The following is a 12592-nucleotide window of genomic DNA, read 5'->3' as shown; positions in this document are numbered from 1 at the left end:
TTTGGTATTTTTAACTTGAATTGACCTTAATACAAATTTTTAAGACACACTTTTTGTGCCACCCAGAAGTTTTCCTAGTTACCCTCAAGAGGAAACAAAAGGGAACATCAGAGAATGGGCTTAAAGTTTCCCAAGCAAGAGTTTCTTTCCTTCTCCATGGTGGGGAAGGGTCTCTGAGCTCCCCCAGGCTCCACTAGAGGAGGTCCCGCCCCAGTGGTTCCCCAGCTGATGAGGGTGAGCACTGACTCTGCCCTGCCTGCCTCAAGCTCACGCACACACTGAACTCTGTTAGAGACATATGAAGTCCTTCAATGAAGGGTTAACATGAGTACTCAAAAATTGCCCAGAGTGGAAGTTATCATTGAGAGAACGCATATCCTTGGGCTACATAAATGTATATGCAGAGGGTAAGAGGAGGGAGAAGTGGGAGAAGAAGAATATTCTCTTGTTCCCTTAATTTTCCCTCTCTTCCAAAATTCATCCCCAGCATTACTCACACTTTTTTCTTTAATCCCATCATCATCCATCTGAAGACATTATCACTCTTCACATGATAGTAGAAATCCAGTCTCATGTCCCTTCTTGTTTCTTGCACATATTACTGTTCTTTTTTTTTTTTTTTTTTCTGTTCATCTGCTTACAGAGGTAAGTACTGGTCCTATGGACGGTAGGAAGGGAAATGGTTCAGGATCAGCCCACCAGCAGTGAATGTGGTTCAATTTCCACTTACTTACTTACCTAAAGACAAACATATACCATTATCATGAACATTAATTTCTTTACAAAGACTAGAGAGTATTTGATAAGAATATATCTCCTATTAAAAAAAACCTCTGGCTTTTAATGCTAATGGAGTATTTATCTTATTGATTACAAGAACATTTATATTACCTGAGAATTCTCCCGATGGACCACTAGAAGAAAAATGGTACTAATACCAAATATTCTCCCCGTCTTGAAATTTTTCAGCTCGTTTGAGAAGAGGGGTGTCTATTTATTCTTTCACATTGTGAACCAGAATTTCTTGTGTTATATTATAGGTAATAGAATTTGAGTTGAATGTGTGCTGACCATAAATCACATGATATAGTTTAAATTTTAAAAGTATTGCTATTTGCATCTTCCTTTGCACCATTATCTCACATTTGAAATAAAAGTAAATATTTTCATTTAACAGAAGTTTAATTGTACATATTGTACTATAAAACCACCTTTTTTGAGTTGCCTAACTCCTTACTTAATAGTATATAAAGTTCATATATTATATGTAGGATTTTCTGATGTTTAGAGGAGAAAGAAACCCTGGAAATTATAATACACTTAGAAAACCTGGTACATGTCCAGAGAAGTAGATCTTGGTAATACATAATAAGCCTTTATTAAGTATTTATTAAATAAGTGAAAGAATGACTAAATGAATAAATAAATAGATGGATGGCCAGAAGGAGTGGCAAACATCTATAAAAAGGATCTTTCCCTCCAGGAGTTTAAATAATAGGCATTAAAGTTCTCATAATTTTAACATAGGTGGAACAATTTTTTTAAAAATGTCCATGCTTTTTCTATGAAGGCCCAGTGGTGCCACTCTTAGGAATTTGGGGGGAAAACGTTTCCAGTTAAAGTGGCAGTTGCCCCTGATAGCCACCCTGATAATTCTCTGCATATACAGGCAGACCTTGGAGATACTGTGGATTCTGTTCCAGACCACTGCAATAAATTGAATATCGCAATACAGCAAATCACTCAAGTTTTTTGGTTTCTCAGTGCATATAAATGTTATATTTACACTATAGTGTAGTCTATTAAGTGTGTAATAGCATTATGTCTTAAAAAAAAACAACGTACATACCTTAATTTAAAAATACTCTATTGCTAAAAAATGCTAACCATCATCTGAGCAATAGTAACATCAGAGATCACTGATCACAGATCACCATAACAAACATGATAATAATGAAAAAGTTTGAAATATTGCGAGAATTACCAAAATGTGACACAGAGACACAAAGTGAGCAAAAGCTGTTTGAACAATAGTGCCCATGATGCTGGACACAGCGTTGCCACAAACCTCCACTTTATAAGAACGCAGTATCTGTCAAGAGCAATAACACGAAGTGCAATAAAACTAGGCATGCCTGGAACAACCTGCTATCAAAAGTGGCAATGCATATTTTATTATAAATATATATTTATAATTATGGATGTCATCTATATCTGTATCTATTCGGAACCCCAGTGCAGTGGAATCCTCCTGTGACTGATTCTGGCCCGGGACATGGCAGCAGCAGGAGACTGCTGTTCAGTACCTGCTGTAGTGACTTAAAAACAGAAGAAACACACTGATAAAAAGCCTTAAAAACCAAAGTAAGACTGTATTGGTAAACATCTAAATTTTTGTAAGAAAATTTAAAAATTAACAAAAGAACAAAAAGAAAGAAAGAAAGAAAGAAAGAACAAAATCTGTCTGTGGATGGTTGGCTTTATCAAATGTTTTGTGACTGCGGAGGTCATTATCTGTGCTCTACAAATAATGATGTATATGAATATCCAGTGGTTGTGCTTTGCTGAAAAGTATACAAAGAGAAAATTGTTGCAAGGGCTTTAGGTTTCAAAGGTGATAGTGGTGGTGGTGCCGGTGGTCATGGTGATGGTGATGGTCATGGTGATGGTGATGGTGATGGTCATGGTGCGTGTGTGTGTGTACTTATAAGCTTCTTACATCTTTCTTACCACTTCACAGGGCCTTCTTAATTTACCTTATTCTCTATTCTGGCAAGCATTCTCAGTGCCTTGGTGCTCTCTACAGTGTAGGACTTCCGAAAGTCTCCACTGATTAACTCCTTGTTAACCTGGACACTTTTTAACAAGATGGACTACAATATACAATAAGAGAAGGATAAAAAGGGGTATCCTTGGCATGGAAGGCAGGCCCAGGACCAGTGAGGTATTTCCAGTGGAGGCATGATGCCAGGAAATCATTTGGAGGCCCATATTAATGAAAGCCTTCTAAATAACATGTGTAAAGATAACACTAAGAGTTAGGTGGAAACTTCTGTCAACATTTCTTCTAATAAGCCACACTAATAGAGATCTAGAATTTCAAGATTAAAAAAAAACTTCTAAGTAAAATGCTTAATAAATGTTTATCTTTTTTCCTTATGAATACTAATGACAAAACATCAAAATCAATTCAGAACTAAAATCCTCAGTGAAATCACAGGGCTATTATGGCACAAATAAAAACTGTCATTGCTCTACAAATAGCAATTTATAGCAAAGTATTTGTATAATTTTCTCTTGCTGCTGTAGCAAATGTCCACGAATTTAGCATCTTAAAACAATACAAATTTATTATCTTACTGTTCTGAAGGCACGAATTCTGAAATCAGTTTTACTAGGCTAAGTCAGGGTATTTGCAGGCTGGTTCCTTTTGGAGGCTCTGAGGGGAGAATCTGTTTCCTTGTCTTTTCCAACTTCAAGTGGTTGCTTATACTCCTTGCGTGTGTAGCCCTGTAGCCCTTCCACTCCAAAGCTCATCACTCCAACTTCTGCATCCCTTATTATGTTGTTTTCTCTGCTGTGTGTTGCTCCTCCTGCCACCCTCTTATAACAACTCTTGCAATATCACTGGGCTCACCCAGATAATCCAAGATGATAGTCTCTTGATGGTACAATCCTTAACTTATTCCCATCTGCAAAGTCCCACTTGCCATATAACATAACATTTACAAGCTCTGGGGAACATGATGTGGACATATTTGAGAGCCATTATTCAGCCTACCATCCTCCCCGTGTAGCTGAAGTAGACAGCTAAGAATATTCATTTTGAGGGCAATGATTTGGGGGTCTGTTGACAACTTAATGATCTTAAAGATATTTATGAACATTGATAGTTATCAATATTAATCTCCTATTCAAATGTTCAAAATATTGAACAAGAGATTGTGAGTACTTACATTTTTAGTACCTTACTCTCTTTTACATTTCATTTTTTAATTCTATCAAAATTAATTTATCTAAACCAGAGTGCAGATTAAAAATATTCAGTTGACCCTTGAATGACATGGGTTTGAACCACGTGGGTCCACTTATAGACAGATTTTTTTCAATAGTAAGTATGACAGTACTACATGATCTGTAGTTAGTTGAATCATGGATGCAGAAGTCTGGATACAGAGAACCGAGTATATGGAGGCCAACTATAAATTGTATTCGGATTTTCAACTTTGCAGAGTGTCCGTGCCCCTGAACCCCCCATGTTGTTCAAGGTCAACTGTATATTGTTTTCTTATATTCTCATATATTTCTGCCATTTTCTTTTTAAGTAAATAAGCTCTCATGGATTTAAAATACTTTACCTTTACTTTTATTGAAAATTCAAAACTCTAAATTATAAAGAAAGAATATGTTCAAGGAAAATAAAATTAACAAGAAAGAGGCAGATGTGAGGCATCTACATTAAAGAACAGTGAGGGAAGCATAAATATTTTTGACCACTAGGTGGTACTCCTAATCCACAGAACTATAATAAAACAGCTCTCTAAAGATCTCATTTCTTTTAGTTTAGACATTTTATTATTCAATATTTGTGGCCTAATTTTTAACGCAAGATTTAGATTAATCAATCAGTGGTTTCTGACATAAATACCTTGCCATTGAATTTCAGTATCACATGCACATATTTTGCTTTATGCAATCACATTTTTTAAATGCAGGAATAGAACAGTTTATAGGTGATAGTTCCTCCGTTTTTTTTAATTATTATAATTTCTGTATTGAAGTATCATAAAGTTAGTGCAAACCAAATGATAGTTATCCAAACTCTTTCCTTTGAAGATATAAACAAGCATCAATACTGAAATTAACATTTTTAAAAGAACAGTACATTTATGCTCAGATTTCAGTACTGTTAAATCATTCAACAGCCACCTAATTTGGTGTTCCAAATAAATAATATGTTATATCAGATAAAATATATAGCATATTTCTCCAATATTTTCACAGCTCTAGCATAATACAGGACCGTTGTTTTCAATAGATCTTTGCGTTACTATTAGAGCACTAAATATCACATACTTATATACATAAATCTCCAAAGTGTAATTTTGACAGCCATGTCAGCAGCACTGCATTCTTTAGGCCACAGTGAGTGTTATCATCTTTGCCAGATGTAAATAGTTGTGCAAATACAGTTACAGACACTGTTTTCCTACTTTTAAATAAAATCTGTTTCTTACGAACTCTAATTCATGAAAATGTAATCAGATGGAACATCCTTAATGAAAATAGGATGAATCCAACTGGTTTCTAGTTCTGAAGGATTGCATTTTTTAAAAAATTGGGCAAAAGCTTTAAATTTGTGAGAAGATTATCAGTGGAAATTGAAGTGGTTTTTCTATGGAAATGCTATTTCTGCTTGTGGCTCTGTGTGAGAATAAAATTTTCAATCAAACTTACGAACCACAATCTGAGACACTGAAAGAGAACTGAAAAAAAAAAAAACAGATTTCCCCACTATATCTTTGGAAGAATTGCAGAGGAAATGCTCAAACCAAGGCTGGAACCAACCTCTCTTTGGTGTGACGTGTGAAGGAAAAACCCCAAGATCTGCAGTATGTTTCTATTTCAGGATAAGTTTAAAGAAAGAGTTTTGAAGATTATTGATATAAGCTAATAAACTGAATTTCAATGATGTAGGGACACACAATTCAAAGATATTAAAATTTTTTTGTGCTGTTTTCTGATTCAATTTTGTCTTTTAAATACATGGAGATGTTTTCAGCACACGTGGGAGACAAACTAGGCAACTGAAAACGGTTAGAAACACTGGAACATGCAAACCTAAAGTGTAGAAGAGCTAATATTTCAATGAAGACTTACAGAAGAAAGATCCAGGAGAAGAAGGAAACCCAGAAAGGTGAACTTGGTTTTGGAATTATTTTATTCTGTTTTTTTTTTTTCCCCCTTAGGTGTTACCCAATTCCTGGCAAATACCCCAGACATTTGTTATTCACCCTGATGGGCTACACACCAGAAGAACCGGTGAACTTGAAACAGGCTCTCGCAGGGACTGAAGCTCAGTTTTGAAACATCTTGGCGTCTTGTAGGTCTGAGTTCTGGGATTCACAGGGCCTTTATTTGCATGTTAAAAACAAATATAAATCCTGTTTAGGGAAAGATAATATTCTAGACCTCAAAATAGCTCTGAAAATTTCCATATTCAATGTCTAGCATGTAACACAAATTAAGAAAATACAGAAAGAAGAGACCTGGATAATAACTAAGAGAAACAGAGACAATAGGAACAGAATCACAGCAGATTCTGATAGAGATCAGAGGGAGTTTGAAATAAATGTGTTGTATATATTTTAAAAAATCAGTAAGATTGAGAATTTCAGCAGAAGTCTGTAAACAAAACAACAAACCAAAAAATTAGAACTCAAAATACAAGAGGTAAAATAAAAACACAAGAGATGGTTTGTAAAGTAGATTAGAAAGAACATTAGAGAGTAATAATAAAATGAAAGATAGGTCAGAAAAAATATCCACAATGAAGTACAGAGAAACAAGATCTCGTATAAAAAAGAGCAAAAGAGACACGGAGAATACAGTGGATGTGTATCTATGTACTAGGGTTCTTAGGAAGAGAGTAGAGGAAAGGGAAAAATATCAGAGTGCAACACAAGTGATAATGCTCAATATTGTTTCAGGAAACTTTTGTTTCTGCTTTATGTGTCTGCTATTTATTCACTGAATTGAGACAATGTATGGTATTCTGGATCTTATTTAAAGACAAAACAAAACAAAACTGAAAACTATTGTATTAGTTTATGTCATTCATAACAGCAGAGCCTAGATCTTTTCCAAAGATATTAAGTTTTCATTCCTCTTGGCAGCAATCATGTAGGAAGCATTTCTCAGTGGATCTAAAAGTCCTTGAAGATGAGGAAATGGGTTACAACATCAAGAAGGCCATTTGAATATCCTGTATATTTGAAATGGAATAAAATGTAAATGTTTCCCCAGTTAATAACTGCATGTGTACCGCTTGCAATAACTAGCATGTGTACCACCCTAATTACAATAATTTGTAATACATCCTAAAGAGATATTTCAATTGTTATTTTAGCAGCAAGGTAGGCACCTTCAGACACTTTCATCACACAGATTTATCACTTGGTTTGGTTGGGAAGTCCTGATAATCAAGAGGCTCAGTGAATAACAAAGTCGTTCTTCAGTGGTATTTGCTACTGTTCTCCAAGTCCATCACCCACCATCTTCAATAAGTCATAACATTCTAGGTGCAGGTTGTGCCCGGCATTATGAGTTTCAGAGTTATGGGCATCAAAGATTATCAAAAAGATGCCAGTGGCCAAAATTGGACTGCCCTTTAACAACAGAATTCTTTGACATAAGTTAACCAACATCTCTTGCCAGTGGACCTACTTTATAAGTCACTTCTTGATATGCTGACGCTATTTAACTTCCAGCTCCACTGTCGTCACTCACTCACAATTGGAAAGGGCACTAATGATGGTCCAGGGTTTCTCCTTCCCTGATGGTCCCCTTAACTGGAGACATTTCTGGCCCCATTTCTCCACGTAAGAGTCCATGTTCTACCCACTGCCTTCATTCCCCCAGATCTCTCACTGTCCATATGTAACTGATTCCTTTAGTTGGAACTTTTCAGTCATAGTCTAGTTTCCTAGAGCCATCTCCAGATTTTTAGGTTCCTTTTATTTTTTCATAGTTTTCTGAATTTTTCTAGTTTTAACATACTAAATTTTGGAGTAAAGGTTTAATATTTTCTTCTAGATTTATTCTGCTTAAATATAAGCAAAATAAATTTTGTAATTTTATAATACTCTTTTTGCAGAAAGTTTTGTCACTGTCCTCATTGAATAATATGATTTGTGGATTTATGATTGCTTGAGAACTAAAATTAATTTCTAAATATGGCTAGGGAAACAAAGGTGTCTCAGTTTTCTATAACATGGAGATAAACAATGTTCAGCTTTCTTTATTTACAGTGCGATTTTAAAATGATTTTAAAGGGTGTATATATACTTCAATAAAGATGTTTTTAAAAAATGGTGTATAAGGGCTTTGTCGACCACAATTCTATAAAATTTCTATAATTATAGTAATTATAGAAGTTCTATTACTCTGTAAGTTGATTTGAGACTGGAGTTAATAAAAAAACCTTTTTGATTCAATAAGTATATTTTATCTTCTTTGAAAACTCTTTATTTTCCCTAGCTAGTCCCAAGTAAGATCACAGCATGATACAACTGGAAAAGATGTTATTTTCCAGATGGAAAATGAGGCCCAAGGAGATAATATGACTTCTGCATAAGTGGCAAAGACAGAACTGGACTCAGATCATTAAACCTCGGAATGGGGAGGGACAGTAATTCTGAATAGTTTAGAATTCCTAGTAAGATTTCCAGATTACTGTTTAATAGTTGTGACACTCTAAACCATTCTTCTCTTGTAAAATTAGAACAACAATATTTTGCACTCTCGTATTGAGGATTAAACAATAGATGGAAGTTCAAAACAGAAAAATAAACGTACAGGAAACTAAAACATCATGTCCTTAGAGTGGCTTTCAGTAAATCAATTCTCTCCTCCTCTCCTCTCTTTCCCCTTCTTTCCTCCCTCCTTCTTCTTTACTATTTAAGTTATCTTGCATACTATTAGTATCCTGTTTAGCTCACCACCTTCAAGGTAGAATGTGTTAATTTTCTCTGCTGAAACACTTTCCAAAGTGATAAGGAATTCATTCTGCAGGCTGTCATGGAAGAATTTGGACCAAATATTTCTGATTTGGGTGGGTTTCTTTTCATTGTGATGAAAATATGACCAAATCCTAATTTCTTTCAAGTTAAGGTAGCAAAATAATAATAACAATAATAATTTGAAGCAAAATCATGTGATGAAATAATTCTCTTACTGGTTTGACTGGTAGTGAAACTTTCAATTTTGTATTATAGGAAGTTGTGATAGTCCTTTTTGTAACGCTGTATTTTATTTAACAGCAAAATGTGTGGATATTTCCAGAGATATATACATTTGTGATATACATAAACATAGTATTTATTTATACAGAAATAAATTCAATTACTCCAATGTAGCTCCAAGGAGTTTCTTATTATAAATTGGAAAGGAGTATCTTTACAGTCTCATACATGCCACAAGGCTTAGAAAGAAAAACTGTGAGCAGATACGCATCTTATTTTTGACTTTCATTAGTATTTCAGTCCTGTTAAAGCCATACTTTAAAAAACTGTGATGTGCGGTATAAAACTCCATTATTTTACAGTCATTTTTGAGGCCAAGAACAGCATGGACAATATATAGCAGCCTTGCATCCCTCTTATTATTTTGATCAGTCTTATCTTAGGAAGAAATAATAGTAAATGAGAAAATTCTCATTTTTGAGTATAAGGCCTAAAATGAATATTTGAGGATTTGTTTCTTTTGTTACTTCCATTTATCAGGACTGTTGAAGAATTAAAGAACTAAAGGCTCAAAACTGTGGATGGTGCTGGTGGATACTGGGTATAGTGGTCATTGTTGGGGGTTTGACCAGATATCTCATCTCCCAGCTACTGGGGGTGCTGGCAGATACCGCCTCACAACTGCCGCCTGCCAGAGAGAATTGCTCTTGGTCAAATGAGAGCTTCCTTGCCTGGGAGCACCATCACACCCAGAAACCTACAGGCAATGACTGGTTAACATGGGGATATAATAGGATACAGAAAAGCAGAAGCCAGGTAGCAGCATTTACCTCAAGGTGGGACGGACCCCCAGGTGTGATTTTTGCTCCAGATCGCCCACTGGATCAAGCTGAAGCTCATTTTCACTCGAAATCATATCCTTGCTTAGTTTTCTTTCCCTGTCCTTTTCCCTGCTTTCTGCATTTTTTCATGAGATCACTTCCCCAATAAATTACTTGCTCAAGAATCCCCATCTCTGCTTCTAGGAAACCTGACCTAAGATAGTGAGTACCAGGAATTGTTCTAAGAAACAGAGTCTAAAGACGGTATTCAGGAGAGGAATCATAGACTGGCCAGATGGTAATGAGAACCCCCTTACTGGTGGTAGGTGGAGTATCAATAATCCCAAACTTGCTATAGCAATGTAATTGATAAGACTTTCCTTTGTGGTGAAATTGGACATAATACAAAGTGGAAAGGGATGCACTAACCAGTGCTATAACTTTGATATTTAATAGGTGTGAAGGAAATAGTAACTATACAGACTATGTTATTGGGTGGGTGTTGCTAAACAGAGATAAAATGACAGATTCAGATTTATTAACTCTTTAAGCAAATTTTGAGAATCAGAGAGCCTCCTTCAATGTGTTGAAGAAAAGTCTTCTCCTGAAATCCAAGGGCAGAAACAGTGAAGACCTGGTTGAGACAGTGGTAGAACTTCGGTGAAGAATGCATTCTCACTCTTGGCAAGAATTTTCTTACGCCACACTCAGAGATCTGATGGGCAAGGATTTGAACCCTGAAACTTGGTGTGAACCCAGAAATCAAGTTTGATAGATGCACTTGAGATCTCCCAAATTCTTCTGAATCTTCCTGCCTGTGGAAGTGTCCAATCTTCCAGTGGAAATATGCTGCTTTTAGTATATGACGAGACCTCAGAAGTGACATGTGTCTTAGAAGTCAATGCTTGCCTTCAGGATCTGTCCTAATCTCTCTTCTGACCGTAAGGTCCGTAACTAAGCTGAAAACTCAGCAAGGTCTAACGGGGAAAATGCCGAGCCTGCGAAAGGAGGGCAAAGATGTTATGTCAAAGGACTGAACGATCTGGCTCATAGTGTACAGGCAGGAACTGAAGCATATGCCTAGAAGTGGTCCCTGGAGGTGCAATGCCAAGGGGGGACATAATATAAAGCTGATGAGAGAGCTTAGGACTCTCCTATGACAGAATTTACATCCTGGCAAGGGCCCCAGGAGTTCCTTCTAATTTGCTGCTGGGATGGTTCTTAGAAGCATGGAAAAAAGGATGGCTCACATAAATGAAGTACAGATGCCAGACTGCCATGACAGATTAGGGAGGAAGGGATGAAAAGGCTCAGAGAAGGGAGCATACTGGAATGGGTCTACTCTATACGACTAGAAAACCCACCAGATGATATATCTTTTGAGATGGTGCAGAGGAGACATAGGTTTATCAAGGAGGTAAGAAATATTGTAACGATGGTGGCAGAACATTCTAGCAGAATCACTGAGAAACTCAGTGTCAGTTGTCCTCTATAATCTGGAGCTGATGGTAGAAGGTCCTGTTACCTTATCTAGGCTCATAAATAGCAACGAGAGTGAGAGGATCCAGGAATAACGGAGGCCAGGTGGCACCACTTAAATATCAGCAAAAACACTGGGTAAAATTATTATAATAATCGGCGGGTTTGGAGTGGTGGTCAGAGGAGCACATATGGTGTCCATATATGGAATACATATGGAATGTGTACTTGTTCCTAGGGACAAAATAAATGAGAAGCCCAAGAGGTGTTACTTAAAATATATAATCAAAATAGATTCGAGAATATATGAGCAGAGGCCTGAGGTAGGATTTCACAATAAAAAATCATGTTCTGGAAAAAAATCTTCTTCAGAAATTGAAGGGCAGAAAGAGTGAAGACCCGGTTGAGACAGTGGTAGAACTTCAGGGAAGAATGCATTCTCACTCTTGGCAAGAATTCTCCTATGCCACGATCAGAGATCTGATAGGGAAGGATTTGAACCCTGAAACCTGGTTTGAACCCTGAAATGCTTAGTTTCCAGACCTGGTTCAATTATCAGAATCTGTCAACTGAATAAAAACCCTGCAGCAAATGGAAAATGTACATAGTCTTTCTTCTCTTTCCCCAGAGGGCTTCCAGCCATTTACTCAGATAACCATATACTGGGGAAAGAGAATACCTGTTTTCTGAGGATGATTTGGCACAAGTTCTGATGTAATTATGTCCTGAGAGAATCCAAAGAACTATTATACTCTCCCTTGTTAGATAAGGGATGTGCAGAGGTCAGGTATAATTGGAGTCCTGGCCCAATACTGTGTCATAATGGATCCAATAATTCCATAGAGCTACCCAGTGGTGATTTCTCCAATTGCTCAATAATTGTAATGGGCATACCTTATAGTTGGTATAATTCTCGTATTGGTTTCTCACTCTATAGGGTAAGAACTACAATAGCAGTAAAGGCCAAGTGCAAACTCCTGAACCTGCAACCCCAAGCCAAGATGGCAAACCAAGAAAAAAATACTGCATCCCAACAGGAATGACACAGATTATAGTGACACACTCAAAATCATAAATGATGCAAATGTGGTGGTTCTCACTGTAACTTTCATTTAATTCACCAGTTAGGTTCATGTAAAAACTGTATGGCTTGTAGCACATAACAGTGAACTATCACAAACTCAAACAAGGAGTAGCCTCAGCTGTAACTGCAGGGCTGGGTGTGACATAGGTATTTGAAAAGAGTGTTTGTTCTACGTTTGTTAGTGGGCAGTTTTATTCATTTAATCTTGGATCAAAAGAAACAAGATGAAATTTTCTAGCCATTGA

This window comes from Balaenoptera acutorostrata, chromosome 11, assembly GCF_949987535.1.
Source record: "Balaenoptera acutorostrata chromosome 11, mBalAcu1.1, whole genome shotgun sequence".
In the NCBI taxonomy this organism is placed as follows: domain Eukaryota; kingdom Metazoa; phylum Chordata; class Mammalia; order Artiodactyla; family Balaenopteridae; genus Balaenoptera; species Balaenoptera acutorostrata.
This window is presented reverse-complemented; position numbering follows the sequence as displayed.